Consider the following 21,973-nt stretch of genomic DNA (forward strand, 5'->3'; position numbering starts at 1 on the left):
TGAGACTTTTGGTCAGGTTACTTAGATCAATCTGTCCATTCATTCATCATCTCAGAGGCACTTTCGTCCCGCTGCTCCGTCTTCCCCTCCTTTCCTGTCTCCTTTACAATTATACTGAGGTATAATTCATGTAATATAAATACTCTTAAAGTATATGATTCAGTGATTTTTAGTTAACTTGCAAAGTTGTACAACAATCACCACAGTCTAATTTTAGAATATTTCTGTTATCCCCAAAGAAATTCCATAACCATTTGCAGTCACTTAACATTTTCACCCCTAAACCTAGGCAACTACTAATTTATTCTCTGTATTTATTCATTTGCCCTTTTTGGATAATTCATATAAATGGAATTATAAAAATATGTGGTCTTCTGTGTTTCCTTCTTTCATTTAAGTGGTTTTGAAGGATGGCCTATATGATAGCATGTTTCAGTACTTACTTTTTTATTGTTGAAGAGTATTGATTTTTTGATACATTGACCAGTTGACGATCATTTGGATTTCCATTAGTTGGCTATTGTGAACAGTGCTGTTAAAAGTTTGTGTACAAGTCTTGGTGAAGACATATTTTTATTTCTTTTCCATTGATACCTTGGAGTAGAATTGTTGTTAAATTTATATTTAACATTTTAAAAATTGCCAAACTGTTTTCCAAAATGGCTATACCACTTTGTTTCTGCTTATCAGTATGTGAGGGTTTCTGAATGTTGTAGATGTCTCTTTGATTAGATTTTAATATCACATGATATTAGTTGCTATCAGCAAATAATCATAGCATTACAGGATTTTACGTATAAAGCTAGAAAAAAAATTTTAATTACAAAATGTAATAATATAGTTCCAAATGTTGAAAAACCTAAATTTCAACTAGGTGAATGTAATTATTCGAAAAATTTCAATACAGCAAGACAAATCATTCTATAGAACTGGGAAAACTTTGTTACTTTAATTAAAATTAGCTCTTAATTACAGAAAAACCTGAAATATGTAGGTGATGACAGGTTAGTTTAGTGAATCCTCACATACTCATCACCCAGTTTCAAAATTGTTATCATGTCTAGTATTGTTTCATCTATAGCCATATCTGTTCCCTTCTCCCCCATATTATTTTGAAGCAAACCCTAGACATGTTAAAGATAAAGCCATTATCATACCTGATGCTATTAGTAATAATCCTTTACTAAGAATTTATTGCTTTAGAAGAGTGAGATGCAGAAAGAAAATTTTAAATACGTCTACTATTAAAAATGAAAATATTAATACTTAAAAATAGATTTCTAACTCAGGAATTGGAGTGTGTGTGTGTCTGTGTTTTAAAGAAATGTCTATGCATTTTTTAGTTCTATATTTTCCTCTCCTCCCCACCTAAAAAAATATGACAAAGTTTTGAGGGTGTAGAGACTGGGATTATGCTTTCTGTGGTCCATTTACATGAGGATAAGTATCTACTTCTGCTTCATTGACTACGCTAAAGCATTTGACTGTGTGGATCACAACAAACTGTGGAAGATTCTTAAAGAGATGGAAATACCAGACCAGCTTACCTGCCTCCAGAGAAACCTGTATGTGGGTCAAGAAGCCGCAGTTAGAACCAGACGTGAAAAAATGAACTGGTTCAAAACTGGGAAAGGAATATGTCAAGGCTGTCTGTTGTCACTGTTTATTTAACTTCTATGCAGAGACATTACTGACAAAGGTCCATCTAGTCAAAGCTGTGGTTTTTCCAGGAGTCATGTATGAATGAGAGAGTTGGACTATAAAGAGAGCTGAGCGCCAAAGAACTGATGCTTTTGAACTGTGGTGTTGGAGAAGACTCTTGAGAGTCCCTTGGATAGCAAGGAGATCAAACCAGTCAATCCTAAAGGAAATCAGTCCTGAATAGTCATTGAAAGGACTGATGCTGAAGCTCCAATACTTTGGCCACCTGATGCGAAGAACTGACTTATTAGAAAAAACCCTAATGCTGGGAAAGATTGAAGGCAGGAGGAGAAGGGGATGACAGAGGATGAGATGGTTGGATGGCATCACAGACTCAATGGATATGAATTTGAGCAGGCTCTGAAAGTTGATGTTGGACAGGGAAGCCTGCCTAGCGTGCTGCAGTTCATGGGTTGAAAAGAATTGGACACGACTGAGTGACTGAAGTATCTTTGAAACATGAGGTGAGGTTAGAAGGAATTTGCCATTTCTCATTGGAATTTACTTTATTGCAGTTTTAGGGAAATTTTTAAAATTTACATTCAAAATTGGCTTTCTGAGTTTTGGTCTTCCCTGGTGGCTCAGATGGTAAAGAATCCACCTGCAATGCAGGAGACCTGGGTTCGATCCCTGGGTTGGGAAGATCCCCTGGAGGAGAGCATGGCAACCCACTCCAATATTTTTGCCTGAAGAATCCCCATAGACAGAGGAACCTGGTGGGGCACAGTCCATGGGTTTCTAAAGAGTCGGACACGACTGAGTGATTAAGCACAGCACACAACTTTCTATAACATGATTTCTGACCAGCATTATAGATCCTCTGGATACTCCCAGATTCATGGTCTATTTTTTGTTTTGTTTTCTGAAAAGAGTACAGTTTTTCTTTTCCTGGTACACAGAATTGATTTCTTATTAGTACCAAAATGCCTGTAATATCAAAGTCAGTGGTAACTTTATGGTAAGTCTGGGCTTTCAGATTTACTAAAGAATAAAATGAGGTTTAGTAGATGCAAGAGGATTTTTTTGGGAGTGTGGATGTTGGACAGGGTTAACAATACTGTGTGGTGTTACACTTCATGAATTTACAGAGGAGAGCAAGGAGAAATGGAAAAACAGAGGGCAACTATTAAGTGCCTGTTAGATACTACTCATTATGGTAATTTATTTACATAAATTCCTGCTTGCTTGTTACAACAATGCTGGAAAGATTATATGTATTATTATCTTCATTCTAAACCAAAGCTCAGAAATGTGAAGTGTTTTGCAAAATGTGTATGTTATCCTCACTTTGTGAGTGACGAATCTAAGGCTTGCAAAAGTGTAGTAATTTGCAAAAATGCTTACAACTAGTTAGTGTCAGAATTTCAGTCTAGGGCAGCTTTAATTTGAAAGTTCATGCTTCTTTCTATTGTGAGCAGTTGTATATCAGGGAGATAATGCACATTTTTACTCTCTTTTTTTTGGTCTTAAGCATTATAATGTTGAAAGCTACTTTCGCCAGTTAGTTACTTAAAATATTTATAATATAACCATACTTGTTAGTAATATATTTAGGCGACTTTACAGAAAAGTAAAACTTGAGTTATTTTCTGTTATCTGCATAGCTGAATTGGATTTATAGAATAAGCATCCTGAAAGCACATGGTCAAAGCAATGGGTCATCAAAAGTGTTGTCAGAACTTCAGATTTTCAGGTACAAATGTCAGCAGTTTTGCCATTTTCCAGTTTTAGATTAAAAACTTGTTTAGTGTTGCACCAGGAATTCTTCCTTAGCCACTGGTGGTTCTTCATAGCACTCATTGGAGAAAACTCAGATTTGAAAGATTTAACCCTAAGAGTTTTATCTGTTTTCAAGGTAAAATAAGCTGATAGAGAAAAATTAAGTTAAGGAAGGTGCAGGCATTCATACTAAGCAAGAGCAAGACTAGAGCAGAAACCATTTGCTACCAGGCCCAAAGTGGCTTCTTTATCTGTGATGTGAACCATTAGAAATGATTCATGTCAGTTTATGTGGACCTTTTATATATCTTTTTTAGCTATAGTAATTGACTAAGATGTTTAGCAGACTTTGTCTATTTATTTGCCTTTCGAAAAGAACTTTCAGCTGTGAAATAAAGCACATTAAGTGCATCAAACATAAATGTACTGCTTAATTATTATAAAGTAAACATTGTGAAACTGATTTGGTCAAGAACCAGGACATTGTCCGCACTGAAGAATCTCCTCCACTGCATGCCCATTTGCATTACAGCTCCATCCCTTTACCCTAAATGAATCATTATCCTGATTTTTTTTGGTTAGAATTTTTCTTGTTTTTTAAAAATATTTCTACCTCCTAAGTCTTTATTCCTGAATGCTATAGCTTGGCTTTGTCTATTTTATAGTTTCACATGGACAGAATCACGCTGTTTTTTTATGTCTTGCTTCTTTCAGTCAGTAGTGTATTTGTGAAATTCATCCAGGTTGTGAAGACATAGTTCATTTTTAGTAAGTATTCAGTTGTGTGATTATGCCACAGTTTATCCATTCTACTGTTGATATCCATTAGATTATTTTCAGGTCAGGGCCATTATGAATAATGCTTCTAAGAACAATCCTATATATGTTTTTAATGCCATTTCTCTTGGATCTGTATCTTGGAGTCAGATCTTCTGGTGCTAATGTATGTCATCCAAAAATGCCAAGTTGTTTCCCAAAGTAGTTTTTGTTGTTCCATATTTTATTTCTACTAGCAGTATATGAGAATTCCCTTTCCTTTCTTTATATTTCTCCTCAGCACTTACTACTAGTCTTTTAAAGTTTTAGCCATTTTTGATGGTTTAAGTTTGTATTTTCACTGGATACTAATGCTGTTAAGAATCTCACTTTTGGCTCTTTTTATAAGCTATTTTGTGAAGTGATTGTTCTTATCACTTGTCCATTTTTCTGTTGGATTGTCTCTGTTTTGATTCATGGAGTTTCTTAATATTGAGTCCTTTGTCAGTTTAAATAGATCCCTACTATTTTCCATTCTGTAGTTGCCTAAGGTGCCATTTAAAGTGGTATCTTTTGGTGCAGAGTTGTTTTTATATAGTTATATTTAGCATTTTTTTTCCTTTCTGCTTAGTGCTTTTTGTGTCCTGTTTAAAAAAAAATTCCTTACTTGGATGTTATGAAGTTACTATTTTAAATCATTTAGAAGCTTTATTTGCTTTTCTTATTTAGACGTGTACTTTACCTGGAGATAACTTTTGTGTGTGTATTAAGTCATATTTTAATACTTTTTGATATATATATCCAGTTGTCCTGGCACCATTTAGAAACAACCAAACAAGACATCAGAAACCTTTCCTATTGCTCTGCAGTGTCATCTTTTTATAATTCGTGTTCATGTATGCATGCTTTGTCTCTCTGCTTCTATCTTGTTACATCAATCTATTTGTCTGTCTTTGCACTAATATCATTACATTATTTATTGAGTTTAATGTTGACTTAGACTATTCTACAAAGCAAGTCTTCCCACCTTATTTTTTCCCTCAAGACTTTTTAGTCTAATTTTTGCATTTCATGTGTAATTTAGAACTATCCTGTCAGGTCTTCCCTCACCCACACCCCCATTAAAAAAAAAAAAATCAGTAAAACTCCAGAACCTGTTGGAGTTTTGATTGGAATTGCATTGTTGCTTTAAATCAGTTTTGGAGTGGGGAGAAATGACATCCTTTATAGCTTTCTGGGTAGAAGTTATGCCTATCCTTTGTTAGATTTATTATTAGATATTTGGTTTTTTTTAAATGCTATTATAAGTACTCTTTAATTTTTTTTTTTTTATGGTATTCTCACAGAAATTGGGATACTTTAATCAGGAGGTTTTTTTTTTTTTTTTTAAGATCAGGAGTTTTATAGCAAAATTTTTTGTGAACAGAATTTTATTCTAGTTCTAAGCCAAATTGTCTAAAGCATCTTTAGCATTTCTAAAGCCTGACAGGTTCCAGATACTACACAAAATAATTGCTTCTAATAATGGTATTTTCCTTTTGCTTTCAAAGAAGGTAGACAAAGCGATTATTGTGTGTTGTGATAAAAATACATACACATGACCATTTCACTTTAACCAGTATGGTTGAATAGACTTTTTTTTTTTTTTTGCATTTGATGTTTATTTGCATTTACAGTTTTAAGCTAGTTACAGAAAGAGTTGCTTAAATAAAATGGTCTATTTACTGTTTTTTTAGTTTTAGATTTTTCTTCTTGCCAAACTCTACTTTGCATTAAATCATTTCTTCTGGTCCTTGGTTATAATGGGGTAGGACTATGACCTAAATAAACGTTAAAGTGAAGTACATTATGCAAATTCCAACCTTGTTGCAATGAATATGAAGTATAAAAAGATATTTTGAAATTCTGTGACTGTGGAAAGGAAACAAAATACAGTGTAGGTTTAATTCTGCATAGTGGTGTATGTGTGTGTGGGAGAGAAAAAATTAGACAGGAACTCTGGAACTGGAGCACTGGAATAGAGTGTAAGGGAGAAAAGTATCAGAGAATAATGGTAAAATAAGATACCCTAGAGAATGGAATAATAAAATAATACTTGAGCAGCTTGTTTTTGGAAAATCCTTATGAATTCAGATTTCAATACTGTGGGAAGACTGATTTTCATTTAATAAAAACTTACGCATTGGAATTTTATGTGGGTGAACTTTCCAAGACTTTAAAAACAATATCCAGAAAGGAAAGAAAAAGAACAAAACCCACGTATTTTGGGGGGTAGATAGGCCAGTTCAGTTCAGTTCAGAAGATGAAGCTCCAATACATTGGCCACTTGATGTGAAGAACTGACTCATTGGAAAAGACCTTGGTGCTGAGAAAGACTGAAGGCAGGAGGAGAAGGGGACGACAGAGGTTGAGATGGTTGGATGGCATCACCGACTCAATGGACATGAGTTTCATCAAGCTCCGGGAGTTGGTGATGGACAGGGGAGCCTGGCGTGCTGCAGTCCATGGGGTCGCAAAGAGTCAGACACGACTGAGCAACTGAAGTAAACTGAACTGAACTTTCCTAGCCCTTAAAAACAATATCCAGAAAAGAAGGAAAAAGAAAAAACCCCACATATTTCTGGGGGTAAATAGACCGGAAAATGTATTATGTTTTATGAGTAAATTCTGTGAGACTTATCTGGCATTCTCAAATTCCTCCTTAATTAGGGCAAAGTTCATTTAAACTGAAAAATAACCATAGATCATCTATGTAAATCATACTGTAATCTGACTTTCCTACATCATAAATTCTACATCAGGGTTGGTTATAAAGTAGATACTAGTAAATACACACATGCTTAAAATAATTTTAAGAATTTACCACACATTTCAAAGATTCTGTGACTTTTACTACACATATATTTGAGGGCGTTCGAGGATTAAACTAGACACCTAAATGGTATAAATACCACTATTAGTAAGCAATGAAACTGTTTATTTCAAGTTAGTATTTCATAATTCATATTGGTTTTCCATTAATCTTTTTTTCTTAAATTGGAAAATTCGTATAACATCCAGTTAACTATTTTAAAGTGACATTTAGTGCAGTCATAGTTTTGTGCAGCCACAACTCTCCAGTTTCAAAACTTTCATAACACCAGAACAACACACAGCATATCCATTAAGGAATCACTCCCCACTGCCCCCTACACTTGTTAGAAATCAACCCTCAGCAGATCTCTATGGATTTGTTTATTTATGGTATTTCATATAAATGGAATCATTTAATATATGGCTTTCACTTAGCATAATGGTTTCAAAGTTTATCCAAGTTGTAGCTTAATCCTTTTTATGACTGAATGGTAATTTCATTGTATGTATGCCTTTTTATATAAGGGACTAAAGCATCTGTGGATTTTGGTATCTGTGATGGGGTCTTAGAACCAATCCCTTGGGAATACCAAGGGACAACTGTACCACAGCTTGTTCGTTCATCTAATGCACATTTTGGCTGATTGTCAATAATGCTGCTATAAATATTTGTGTACACATTTCTGTGTGAACCTGTGTTTTCATTTCTTTTGGGTATATACCTGGGAGTGAAATTGCCACATCACATGGTTATCATATGCCAGATCTGTGTTTAGCTTTCTGAGGGACTGCCAAACTTTTCTTGACTGTGGCTGCACCATTGTACGTGTTCACCAGTGTTGTAGACTTCCTATTAGTCTACATTCTTGTTCAGTTCAGTCACTCAGTCGTGTCCAAATCTGCGACCCCATGGACTATAGCCCACCAGACTCCTCCATCCATGGAATTTTCCACGCAAGAGTACTGGAGTGGGTTGCCATTTCGTTCTCCAGGGGATCTTCCTGGCCCAGGGATCAAACCCTGGTCTCCCGCATTGCAGGCAGACACTTCACCGTCTGAGCCACCAGGGCTTCCCTATCAGATGTATGATTCGCACATATTTTCTTTAAGTCTGTGAACTGTCTTTTAACTCACTTGATAGTGTCCAAAGTTAAGTTTGATGCTGCTGCTGCTGCTAAGTCGCTTCAGTTGTGTCCGACTCTGAGCAACTCCATAGACAGCAGCCCGCCAGGCAAGAATACTGGAGTGGGTTGCCATTTCCTTCTCCAGTGCATGAAAGGGAAAAGTGAAAGTGAAGTTGCTCAGTTGTGTCCGACTTTTAGCGACCCCATGGACTGTAGCCTACCAGGCTCCTCTGTGCATGGGATTTTCCAGGCAAGAGTACTGGAGTGGGGTGCCATTGCCTTCTCTGTAAGTTTGATGAGGTACAGTTTATTTTTTCCATGAAGTTCTTGTATTTCTGGTGTTATCTCTAAGAAGCCATGGCCAACTGCAAGTCCATAGCTTACCTCTGTACTTTCTTATAAGAGTGTTATGGTTTTAGTCTTTATATTTAGGTCTTTGATCCTTTTTGTGTTAACTTTTATACGGTGTGAGGTAAGAGTCCAACTTCATTCTGTTTCGTGTGGATATCAAATTACTCCAACATGTTTTGTTTGAAGAGATTTGTTTCTTTGTCATTAAATTGTCTTGCATCCTTGTAAAATATCAGTTGACCCTAGAATTATGTTTATTTCTGGATTCTCATTTCTTTTGGTTTATGTCTCTCTTTGTACCAGTACAACACTGTTCTGATTTAGTAGCTTTGTAGGAAGTTTTTTAAATTAGGTGTGAACTGTCCAACTTTGTTTCTCTTTTTCAGTATTGATTTGACTGTTCAGGGCCCTTTGTAATTTCATGTTAATTTAGGAGTTGATTTCTCCATTTCTGCAAAAAGGCCATGAGAATTTTGAAAGGGATTGTCCTGAATCTGTAGATCACTTTGAGGAGTAGTGCCACTTTAGCAGTACTAAATACTCTTTCAATCTGTGAATATGGGATGCTTTTCCATTTCATTAGGTCTTCTTAATTTCTCTCAGCAGTGTTCTTTTTGTTGTTAGTTTACAGGTCTTTAACCTCCTTGGTTAAACTTATTTCGGGGTGTTTTATTTTTTGGATGTTGTTATAAATGGAGTTATCTTTATTTCCATTTTGGATTGTTCATTGTGAATAGAAAACACACGATTTTTGTATGTTGATCTTACGTCCTGCAACTTGGCTTAGTTTTATTAGCTTAGTAACTTTTTTGTGGATTCTGTGGTATAGTTTATATATCTATCTATATCTATCTGATCCTGTTCTATACAACTAGAAGTAGTTCTTCCTTTCTACTATGTTGTTGTTCAGTTGCTAAGTTGTATCTGACTTTTTGCAACCTCATGGACTGCAGCACACCAGGCTTCCCTGTCCTTCATTATCTCCTGGAGTTTGGTCAAACTCATGTCCATTGTAGGTGATGCCATCCAGCCATCTCATCCTCTGTCATCCCCTTCTCCGGCTATCAATTTTCCCCAGCATCAGGATCTTTTCTGATGAGTTGGCTCTTTGGATCAGGTGGTCAAAGTATTGGAGCTTCAGCTTCAGCATCATGGATGCCCTTTAATTTTTTCTTGCCTAAATCTTGCCTAATTTAACTTGCCAGTACAATGTTAAATAGCACTGGGCTTCCTTATCTTGTTTTTGATCTTAGGGGAAAAGCTTCAGTGTTAACTATTGATTTTTCATAAATTTCTTTTATCATGTTCAGGAGGCTTCCTTCTATTCCTAGTTTTCCGAGTATTGTTTTTAGCACGAAAGGCTGTTGAACTTTGTCAAATGGTTTTTGTATGTATGTCTATTAATATTATCATATGGTCTCCCCCCCCAAGTTCTATTAATATGATTTATTACACTGATGAAATTGTGTGAGCCATTCCAGGATAATTCTCATATGGTCATGGTATATAATCCTTTTAATGTGCTATTGTATGTAGTTTTCTGATATTCTGTGTGGGTTTTTTGCATGTATATTCATAAAGAATATTGTTGTATAGTGTTTTTTTTTTTCTCTTGTACTTCTGTTGAGCTTTGGTGTCAGGGTAATACTGCCCTTGTAGAATGTGTTAGGAAGTATTTCTTGTTGTAATTTTTGGAGGAGTTTGATAGTATTGGCATTATTTCTTTTAAAATGTTTGGTAGAATTCACCAATGAAGCTAACTTTTGCTGGCCTTGGCTTTTCTTTGTCTGGAGGCTTTTGATGATTGATTCTCTTGTTAGAAATATATTGATTTTCTTCTTGAGTTAGTTTTGGTCTGTTTCATTTACATTATCCAATTTGTTGGTGTACAATTGTTCATAGTGTTCTCTCATAGTCCTTTTATTTTCTGTGTGATTGGTAATAATACCCTCACTTTCATTTCTGATTTTAATTATTTGTGTTTTGATGTTTTGTTCTTAATCTAGGTAAAGATTTGTCAAGTTTGTTGAATTCTGTGAGTTGTTTTTCTGTTCTCTATATTTCATTTATCTCTGCTCTAGTCTTTCTTACCTCCTTTTTGCTGGCTTTGGGTTTTGTTTGCTCTTCTTTTCCTATTTCCTTAAGGTATAAAGTTAGGTTATTGATTTGAAATACTATTTTTTAATGTAGATGTTTATAGGTGCTATAAATTACTTTCTGAGTACTGCCTTTGCTATATACAGGTTTTGGTAACTTGTAAATTCATTTTCATTAGTCTCAGGTTATTTTCTGATTTTCTTTCTGATCTATTCTTTGACTTATTTCTTGTTTAAAGGTGGGTTTATGTTGTTAATTTTCCAGTTTTCCTTCTGATACTGATTTCTAGTTTCATTCTATTGTGGTCCAAGAAGATATGTTGTATATTTCAGTCTGTTTAAATTTATCAAGGATTGTTTTGAAACCTCAACATGTGGCATATCCCAGAGAAAATTCCATGTGTACTTGAGAAGGGTATATGTTCTTCTGGTAGGTGGAATGTTCTATGTATGTCTGTTACACCTTGTTGACTTATAGTATTGTTAGTGTACTTTGTTTTCTTATTGATCTTCTGTCTAGCTGTTCCAGCCATTGTTTAAAGCAGAATTTTAGTCTTCACAACTATTATCATCTCTTTCTCCATTCAGTTCTCAATGTTTGCATGTTTTTCTGGGCTTTTTTGCTTGCTTATAATCATTATTGATTTTTTTGACCTAAAATCAGTAAATGAATCTGGATAGTTGAAGTGAATTATAAGTTTAATTATAGGTGAATTTATAAAGTAACATTTGCTAATTTAATAATTTAAATTAATTTAATGTTGGGCATTATTGATTGGAAATAATTTTAACAAGTAGTGATTTTCATTTAAAAAATGTAAAAGAATAGTCACATTAGGTTTGAATCAATAATTAAAATCTAATTTGTATAGTAAAACTGTGGGGTCAAAGAAATAGCTCTTCATATTTTATGTTAATTAGCTGACTTCATTTGAAGTTTTCAGTGGATAGAAAGAATTGATATGTTAAATGAGTCCCACAAAAGTAATAGTCACCTTTTATTGAGCAATTGCTATATTCCTAGGACACTGAAAGTTGCAGTATATGATCCATTTTAATCCTCAGAACATCCTCACAAGATAGGTATTTATCTTTTCAGTTGGAGACAGTTGATGCTCAGAGAAGTTAGGTATATGTACACAGTGGGGTGGCCAATATCAGCTATTAAGTGGCAGAGGTTGGAGGCAAGTTCAGGTCCTTCTGGCTCTTCTACTGAGCTGCTTTTTATTATGGGATACAGTGACTTCTAGGACTTACCTGAAAAAGTGGAAAGAATACGACTTACTCTGGAGAGATTTCCTGTAATGAGGTATGGGGTATTGATGTTTTCGTTGAAGAAGAGGGTCTTTTTTTTTTTTTAAACCTTTTGTTTTGTACGGAGTATAACCGATTAACAATGTTGTGATAGTTTCAGGTGAACAGGCAAGGGACTCAGCCATACATATACTTGTATCCTTTCTCCCCCAAACTCCCTTCCCATCCAGGCTGCCACATAACATTGAGTAGAGTTCCATGTGCTGTACAGTAGGTCCTTGTTAATTATGCATTTTAAATATAGCAGTGTACCTGTCCATTCCAGACTCCCAAACTCTTCCCACATCCTTCTGCCCTGGCAACCATAAATTCATTAAGAGATTCTTTCTTAGTAACAGCTTTATAGCTGTGTACACATGTAGACATTTGAGGATAGAGTAGTGGTGGTGGTGTGTCAGCTAGGGGTTAAATTTTAATCAGGAACCAAAATATTCAAGGATAGAAGTCAGGTTTTTATTTTTTAAAAAGCTTTTAATATATTTCAGACAAATTGGATATTTAAAAAATAAATATATTTAAGGGTTTTTGAAGATGCAATAACTCAAGATAGGGATTGTTACATTTACTTAAAATACTTGAGAAAGCATATTTATATTCTTTTAAATTGTTTTTGAGAGACCTTGTGTTGATTTCTTGCTAGCAGTGCCATTATAGGTTAGAGAATCATTAAATCATATATCCTGTAACTAGAAGGGATTTTTGAAGTAATCTACTTCTGTATGTCCGTTTATCAAATGAGAAAACGGAGTTTTTTCATCTTAGTAAGATGAGAAACCCAGTTTGTGTGTATGTACTTAGTCACGTCCAACTCTTTGTGACCCCATGGACTGTAGCCCACTAGGCTCCTCTGTCCATGGAATTTTCCAGGCAAGAATACTGGAATGGGTTGCCATTTCCTACTCCAGAGAGAGACCCAGTTTTGTGATACATTTGCTTTAAGTTCCCTTGGTGCTTAATTGCTCAAGATTAGGAATGGAAGATAGCATGAGCATCTAGAAGTTGTCTTCTGGAATTGCCAATTCTAGGCAAAGCTTTCTAGACAGGGAGGAAGAAAAAGTTTGGGAGGTATGCCAATAAGGAGAGAAGGTGGAAGGACATTGTCACATTTTAATCATGTAGAAGAATATCAAAGAAAGGGAGGAATAAACTTCTTTTTCAATGATTAGGCCGTTTTGAATCTTCTGAAGTAAATTTATAGATATTAGCAGACAAAGAATTGGAGGCCTGTTGCGTGGTAACAAGCATAGAATATTGAAGGTGATCATATGTAGACAAGATGTGGCTACTTGGTAGGTCCCTCCTTATTTCTTAGTATTGATCAAACCTATTGGTTAATCTGTTAATTTAACTATTAACTTCTGACTTGTTCCTCTGAAAGTACTTTTCTTTAAGAGAATCAAGGATGTGAAGACTTAAAGATTATGAATCACAGCCTTGTATATTTTAATTCAGTGATTGTCAACGTACTGTTTGGGTTTATAGAACATTAGAAGTGTCTATGGAAGCTTTTTGAAAAGTATATATCTATTTATGATTCTTCTTGGTAAATCGGAATGTACAAATGTAGGGTCAGAGTAGAGAGGAAGATACTATTTACATTCTGGGAAAAGCTACCCATGTGATTATTCTGCATCAGCCTCCTACCTTCTCTCTGAAAAGAGGGTTGAAAAAGTTAAAATCTTCCATCAAAGACAGGAATTTGGAGAAGTCTGAATTTGGAGTTGATAGAAAGAGCTTTAAAAAAAGGATGAGTTTTAAAATATGTTTGCTTAACTGAATATGTTAATGCTGAAACTGAATTGATGTTTTGAATAGGAGATATGACACAGAATGATGTGTCACAGAGGAAGACTTCTTCAGTTATCTTTAGAAATACAATTAGAAGAGTTCAGAGGCAAATCACAGACAAGTGAAATTTGGGTACCAAGTGAACTACTTATATGAGCAGAATGAAGAATGGCTTTTTAATTTACATTTTTAAAAAGCTTATTTATTGTTAATTGAAGGATAATTGCTCTACAATATTGGTTTGACTTCGGCCATGCATCAACATAAATCAGCCACACGTGTATGAACGTTGCCTCCCACCTCCCAGCATTTCCCACCCCTGTAGATTGTTACTGAGCCCCAGTTTTAATTCCCTGAGTCATATAGCAAATTTTTGTTTCCTATCCAGTTTACATATGGTTGTGTATATGCTTCCATATTACTCTCGTATTTACACTTTTTTAGTTAAAAAATCAGTTTAGCAAATAAGTGTGTTTACCATGTGACAGGCTCTGTTCTAGATTAATCATTGAACAAAGATGACAAAGATTCCTATCATAAAGAAAGTTACATTTCAATTTGAGGAGGAGGGCACAGTGTAAACAATTGCTGAACATAAGTAAATAGATTAAGTGGTAAGTACTCTTCTAAAAGAAAAAAGTAGAGCAGAGTAAGGAGATTGAGAGTGTTAAGAAGTGGAATGTTGGAATTTGTATTAGGATGTAAGAGTAAAACTGTTGAGAACCAGAGACCAGAAGACATAAATAATCTGGTGTAGCGATTTAATGGTAGGGAAAGTTGACTTAGCAGGTACTTGGTGGTGATGTCAGTGTTCAGTTCAGTTGCTCAGTTGAGTCCAACTATTTGCCACCTCATGGACTGCAGCACACAAGGCTTTCTTGTCCATAATCAACTCCCAGCGCTTGCTCAAACTCATGTCCATTGAGTCGGTGATGCCATCCAACTGTCTCATCTTCTGTCGTCCCCTTCTCCTCCTGCCTTCAATCTTTGCCAGCATCAGGGTCTTTTCCAGTGAGTCACTTCTTTGCATCAGGTGGCCAAAGGATTGGAGTTTCAGCTTCAGCATTTCAATGAATATTCAAGACTGATTTCCTTTAGGATGGTCTAGTTGGATCTCCTTGCAGTCCAAAGGACTCTCAAGAGTCTTCTCCAACACCACAGTTCAAAAGCATCAATTCTTCGGCGCTCAGCTTTCTTTATGGTCCACCTCTCACATGCATACATGACTACTGGAAAAACCATAGCTTTCATTAGATGGACCTTTGTCGGCAAAGTAATGTCTCTGCTTTTTAGTATGCTGTCTGGGTTGGTCATAACTTTTCTTCCACTGAGCAAGCGTCTTTTAACTTCATGGCTGCAATCACCATCTGGAGTGATTTCGGAGCTGAAGAAAATAAAGTCTGTCAGTGTTTCCATGGTTTCCCCATCTCTTTGCCATGAAGTGATGACTGGATGCCATGGTCTTTGGTTTTTGAATGTTGAGTTTTAAGCCAGATTTTTCACTCTTCTCTTTCACTTTCATCAAGAGGCTCTTTATTTCTTCTTGGCTTTCTTCCATAAGGATGGTATCGTCTGCATATCTGACGTTACTTGTATTTCTCCTGGCAATCTTGATTCCAGCTTGTGTTTCATCCAGTCCGACATTTCTCATGATGTACTCTGGATAGAAGTTAAATAAACTGGGTAACAGTATACAACCTTGATATACTCCTTTCCCATTTGGAACCAGTCCCTTGTTCCATGTCTGGTTCTAACTGTTGCTTCTTGACCTGCATACAGATTTCTCAGGAGGCAGGTAAGGTGGTCTGGTATTCCCATCTCTTTAAGAATTTTCCACAGTTTGTGATGATCCACACAGTCAAAGTCTTTGGTGTAGTCAATGAAGCTGAAGTAGACATTTTTCTGGAACTTGCTTGCTTTTTTCTATGATCCCACAGATGTTGGCAATTTGAGCTCTGGTTTGTCTGCCTTTTCTAAATCCAGCTTGAACATCTGGGAGTTCTTGGTCCACATACTGTTGCAAGCCTTGCTTGGAGAATTTTGAGCATCACTTTACTAGCGTGTGAGACGAGTGCAGTTGTGCGATAGTTTGAACATTCTTTGGCATTGCCTTTCTTTGGGATTGGAATGAAAACTGACCTTTTCCAGTCCTGTGGCCACTGCTGAGTTTTCCAGAGTTGCTGGCATATTGAGTGCAGCACTTTCACAGCATCATCTTTGAGGATTTGAAATAGCTCGACTGGAATTCCATCACCTCCACTAACTTTGTTCATAGTGATGCTTCCTAAGGCCCACTTGACTTTGCGTTCCAGAATGTCTGGCTGTAGGTAGTGATCACACTATTGTAGTTATCTGGATCATGAAGATCTTTTTTGTACAGTTCTTCTGTGTATTCTTGCCACCTCTTCTTAATATCTTCTGCTTCTGTTAGGTCCATACCATTTCTGTCCTTTATTGTGCCCATCTTTGCATGAAATGTTCCTTTGGTATTCTAATTTTCTTGAAGAGATCTCTAGTCTTTCCCACTGTATTGTCTTCCTCTATTTCTTTGTATTGATCACTGAGGAGGGCTTTCTTATCTCTGCTTGCTGTTTGGAACTCTGCATTCATGAACAGTATGAAAAGGCAAAAAGATATGACACTGAAAGATGAACTCCCCAGGTCAGTAGCCAAAGTGAAAAAAACGCCCAGTTTTGGATGTGACCAGTGATGAAAGTAAAGCCTGATGCTGTAAAGAACAATATTGCATAGGAACCTGGAATGTTAGGTTCATGAAACAAGGTAAATTTTAAGTGGTCAAATAGGAGATGGCAAGAATGAGCATCAACATTTTAGGAATCGGTGAACTAAAATGGACCAGAATGGGCAAATTTAATTCAGATGACCATTATATCTATTACTGTGGGCCAGAATCCCTTAGAGAAAATGGAGTAGCCCTCAGAGTCAGCAAAAGAGTCCAAAATGCAGTACTTGGGTGCAGTCTCAAAAATGACAGAATCATTTCTGTTCATTTCCAAGGCAAACCATTCAATATCACAGTAATCCAAGTCTGGGCCCCAACCATTAATGCTGAAGAAGCTGAAGTTGAACGGTTCTGTGATGACCAACAAGACCTTCTAGAACTAACACCCAATATAGATGCCCTTTTCCTCATAGGGCACTGGAATGCAAAAGTAGGAATTCAAGAGATACCTGGAGTAACAGGCAAGTTTGGCCTTGGAGTACAAAATGAAACAGGGCAAAGGCTAACAGCTTTGCCAAGAGAATGCACTGGTCATAACAGACACCCTCTTCCAACAACACAAGAGATGACTTTACACCTGGACGTCACTGGATTGTCAGTACCAAAATCAGATTGATTATGTTCTTTGTAGCCAAAGATGGAGAAGCTGTATAGAGTCAGCAAAAACAAGACTGGGAGTTGACTGTGGCTCAGATCATGAACTCCTTATTGTAAAATTCAGACTTAAATTGAAGAAAGTAGGGAAAACTACTAGTCCATTCAGGTATAACCTAAATCAAATCCTCTATGATTATACAGTGGAAGGGACAAATAGATTGAAGGGATTAGATCTGATAGGGTGCCAGAAGAACTATGGACGGAGGTTTGTGACATTGTACAGGATGCAGTGATCAAAACCATCCCCAAGAAAAAAAATGCAAAAAGGCAAAATGGTTGTTTGAGGAGGCCTTACAAATAGCTGAGAAAAGGGAAGATGTCAGTGTAGGAAGTTGCGTAAAACAAACCAGGAGTTTGGGAAAGATTTCTATACTAGAAATATAAAATTGAGATAGTTTAGATCTTTAAATCTGTGAAATTACATTTCCAGAGACTGATCATTGATAGGGAAGAGCCTTAGGGTTGTTTTGCTCTGAGGTCTGTACTCAAGTGGTAGGGGAGGAGATGTGTGTGTGCGTGCTCAGTAGTGTTTGATTCTTTGTGACTCTGTGGACTATCCTATCAGGTTTCTCTGCCCATTGAATTTCCCAGGCAGAAATACTGAAGTGGGTTGCCCTTTCCTCCTCAAGGGGAGCTTCCAGACCCCGAGATTGAACTGCGTTCTGTGTCTCCTGCATTGTCAAGCAGATTCTTTTCACCACTGAGACACTTGGGAAGCCAGGGAAGGAGAGGAAGATCCAGCAAGTTGTTACCAGCAAAGGAGAACAGCTAGAAAAGTAAGGTGATCCAGAGGCAACAAATGTTTTAAATTAAATTTTTGTGCTGCTGATAGGTCAAGTTAAGATGAAGACTGAATATTGACTGTTAGGTTTAGCAAAAAGGAGTTACTGGTGACTTTGGCTAGCTCTTTCGATGGTATAGTGGAGGAAAAGTCTTACAGAAAAGTGAGTTTAAGAAAGAACGAAATGAACAATGTTGGCAATAGCAAGTACAGATAATTAAATTGGGCTCCAGAGATTTTTATTATTTAATTAAAAATATTTTTGATGTGGACTCTTTTTAAGTCTTTCTTGCTGCTATTTTTGACCCCGAGGCATGTAGGATCTTAGCTCCATGACCAGGGAACCAACTCACATTCCCTGCATTAGAAGGAAAGGTCCTAACCACTGAACCACCTGGGAGATGCCTGGCGTAGGTGTTTAAAAGAAATTGCAAATTCGTTTCTGTGCTGAGGTGGATGATCAATTAGTATGTGAAAAATTGATGTTGGAAAAAATTTGAGAAATTGTGGGAATATATCCTTGGCAAGTTCACTGGAGGGAGGCAAGTCTGTGGGCATAGGTGCCAGTGAGTGGGTAAATGATGGGTTTTTGGTTTGTGGAAGTTTTCTGATAATTTCAGTTTTTTTCTGTGAAAGGGGAAGCTGAGCAAAGATGGGAAATGGTATGTTGTAGGACTGAAGAGAGATTTAGTGTGGGTGTGTGTAAAATGGTTGTCTAGAACAGTGGGAAATAAAGTGCTCCTTATTTAATTTTTTTCAGAAGTATATAAAGTAGAATATGAAAATTGCCATTCACTTTTTTATCTGCCTCCCTTCCTCAGAGGTAACTGCTGTTAATAGTTTTCTCTGTATCCTTTCATTCCTTTTTTCTAGCTATTTAAAACTGTATGTTGATATATATATATATATATGTATATGCAGTTAACAAAATGTAGCTGAGCTGGGTAAACGTTGAATAGTACCAGTTATGTGTCCATGTCCTAACCTCTGGAACCTGTGAATGTGACTTTGAAAGAAAGGGTCTTTGCAGATATAATTAAGGATCCTGAGAGAAGATCATCTTGGATTAGGGTGGAATTTAAATCCCAATAACAAATATCCTTAGAAGAGAAGAGAAGACACAGAAGCAGACATGTGAAGTCAACAAGTTTGGGGAGAAGGTAATGTGAAGATGGAAGCAGAGGTTTAATCCACAAGCTAAGGAACACTAGGAGCCAGCAGAAACTGGAAGAAGCAGGGAAGAATTTCCCTCTAGAGCCTTTGTGGTGAGCATAGTAGATTGAGCATATGGAAATATAATGCAATTGTTGTAAGAGAACAAAATCTATCCTTCTTCAGTAGCTGTATGTTTCTGTCAAATTTCTAGAAGATCTGCCAAATATGCCCTCCTAAGAGATTGTTTTAATCTATATTCCTATCTTCAGTTTGAGCATTTCTTACACTAACACGGAATATTAAGAATCTTTAATTTCTCTTATCTAATGGGTAAAAATTAGTATATTGTTTTGTTTTGCTTTCCTCTAATTGCTAGTGAATTAAATATTTTGTTATGCTCAGCCATTTGTAAGGCTGCCTAAAAGTGATACTCATTGTTTAAAAGAAAATAGTTAAGTATAATAAACTTCAAGTATATTTTTAAGAGACAAATGTATAATCTTCTTTTGTTTGCAGTTGACAGTTATCTTCCTTTATTAGTTTAATCAAAGGTAATAATAAGCCTAACATAACATAAAATGCTGAAAAAGAAGGGAGGGCAGAGTTGAGGGAGGCGGCTTTGTAACCTTTGAAGACAAAAGTAGAATCTTGTAAATGGAGTTTGGTATGTTGAACTGGTATAAAATACTGGTAAGCCTGCATGTAATGAAATTGTTTAACTCACAGAAATCTGGTAGTTTGTAAGTATTAGAAAACCACTTTTGTTATAAACTGTATATAATTCTCACCACTTAAAATCATGAGTTCTTGGTACAACTTCTCACACCACTCTTCTTTGAGCCCTATTCCTAGATTTCATTTCATTTTTCTTTGTGTTTCATGTAAAGCATGACATTGGACTTTCATATTAAGAATCCTGTATGTTATGAAAATCAAATCATCATGATGATTTTAATTATTGAAATTAAATATATTCAGAGTATCTTAGGTTATTTAAATGAAGATAATTAAAGGAGAAAGACTTGTTGCTCCTGTTGTCATAAACAGAAAATATGACTAGTGAATTAGATTGCAGTTTGATCCCCATTCTGAAAGTAAGAAATGAGTTACTTAATCAAGAAACTCCTATATTAACTACATCTTCCAACACTGAAGATTTGATTGATCCCTTTGGTTTTTCTCTTAACTAAGTCTTCTACTGATATGATAGATTCATGTCTGTTGATTCATAGGTCTGTGAAATATGGCCCAGATTCAGTGTGCTCTGTCTTAAGTTACTGTTCTAATATAGTCATGTAATTCAGAATATAAGTTGTGTGAATTTTGTTCAATTTTTGAAAAAATTTTAATCTTCAGTTTACTTTTTTGTACACTTGGCCAGAGGAATTAGGATGAAAAATGACAAATTGTCATAAAGTTAAGAAAAGCTGAACAACACTTTGGAAATGGTGCATGATGAGGCAGGTCAACAACATTTAGGAATGAAAGAGTTCTTGGTGTTTTTTTTTTTTTTTTGCTGTGAACATAGTTATGAAGGACCCTGGAAAACTTTGAAGGCAATGAGGAGCACCAGGCCAGTATAATCAAGTGATGATGAGAAAATACAGTTGACTGATTTTCTAATTTGGAACAATTTTTGGTTATGTGGGTGAAAAGAAAAGCACTTGTATTTCTTCTCTTCTCTGCTACAATATTGAAGACTCACTGCCCAAATGTGTTGGTTATCCAAACATCAAGCAATTCCATGTCACCAGCTGGGTATCCCAAAATTTTAGTCAGTTCTGACATTTTACCTGGGGTTAGCATCAGGTCACGCAAGTAAAAGACTTAATCCCACAGGACCAAAGCCCACCACCTCTCCTCCCACAGACATACAGACACACATGCATGTATCTTCAGATACGAATAACTAACCCAAGTTGTTACTTGTGCTTTTGACCAACTGGCTGTCAGTGGAGGTTCCTATACCTTCCTCCTCGGGTTTGATTAGTTTGCTCTAATGGCTCGTGGAACTCAGGATAGTGGTCTGTTTACTAGAGTATGGGTTTATTATAAAAGGATACAACTCAGGAACACCTCGTGGAAGAGGAGGTATAGAGCCAGGTGTGGGAGAAGAGGCATGGCATGAGTTCCCAACCCAGAAGCTCTCTGAGCTCCCTTTTGGCTTTCTATGGAGATTTCATTGCATAGGCATACTTGATAAATCATTGATCATTGGTGATTAATTGATCTCTATCCTTTTCTCCCTTCCTTGGAGGTCAGGGGATAGGGTTTAAAAGTCTGACCCTCTTCTTACAAAGTACAATACAACAGTGGATAAACAATCAAACACAGAGGGCCTTAAGTATATGAATAAACAGTTATCTCAGCAGAGCCATTATCTCCCTATAAAATTAAGTAGACTAGTGAGACATTAAAAGGAGACATTTTTAATAGGAGCAAAGAAGATGGTTTGATCTTGCCAGTAAGACAGCTGGTTAGCAAATAGCACTAGTATCAAAGTATTTTCAGTGTGAGCAAAATAGGAAACTATTTTGATTCTTGACTATGAAGCAAGTATGGTTGAATTGTTAGATACAGAATCCCAGGAATGGAAGATTTTTGCTTAAGAGTCTCCATGGGAACAACATTCTGCCAGCATTTATTCTCATACCTTCTAAAATGAATTTAGATTTTAGAAGGTAAATCACAGAAGATTTTTACAAAGAGTAACAACCCCAGTTTTATAGAAAAGTCTACATTCCTTAAGCAATGATTGCCTGTCTTTTTATATAGATTAAAATAATATGAAAACAAGAAAATGTGTTCTCCACAAACTTGTTTACTGCTTTATGATATGAAACAGAATTCTAAGAAGACAAAAATGACACGTTCGGGAAGTAAGGGATCTTGTTAAGGAGAATACTTAGCAACTATTTGTTTCAGGAATCAGTGG

General features: G+C 36.1%; 1 protein-coding gene across 8 annotated transcripts in view; it reads left to right on the forward strand.

The window, feature by feature from the left end:
- STAG1 (STAG1 cohesin complex component) overlaps nt 1-21,973 on the forward strand; it is a 483,951-nt gene that overhangs the window by 62,231 nt on the left and 399,747 nt on the right. The window contains exon 1 of one of the 8 annotated variants that reach the window (XM_081569673.1): nt 17,694-17,878. The exons of the other annotated variants lie outside the window; for them this stretch is intronic. The gene's annotated coding sequence lies outside the window, so the exon portion shown is untranslated. Of the gene's footprint in view, nt 1-17,693; nt 17,879-21,973 lie in introns of those variants that run through there. 8 annotated transcript variants of the gene reach the window in all.

This window comes from Giraffa tippelskirchi, chromosome 2 (genome assembly GCF_054371585.1).
Source record: "Giraffa tippelskirchi isolate mGirTip1 chromosome 2, T2T-mGirTip1v1.2.pri, whole genome shotgun sequence".
Classification (NCBI taxonomy): domain Eukaryota; kingdom Metazoa; phylum Chordata; class Mammalia; order Artiodactyla; family Giraffidae; genus Giraffa; species Giraffa tippelskirchi.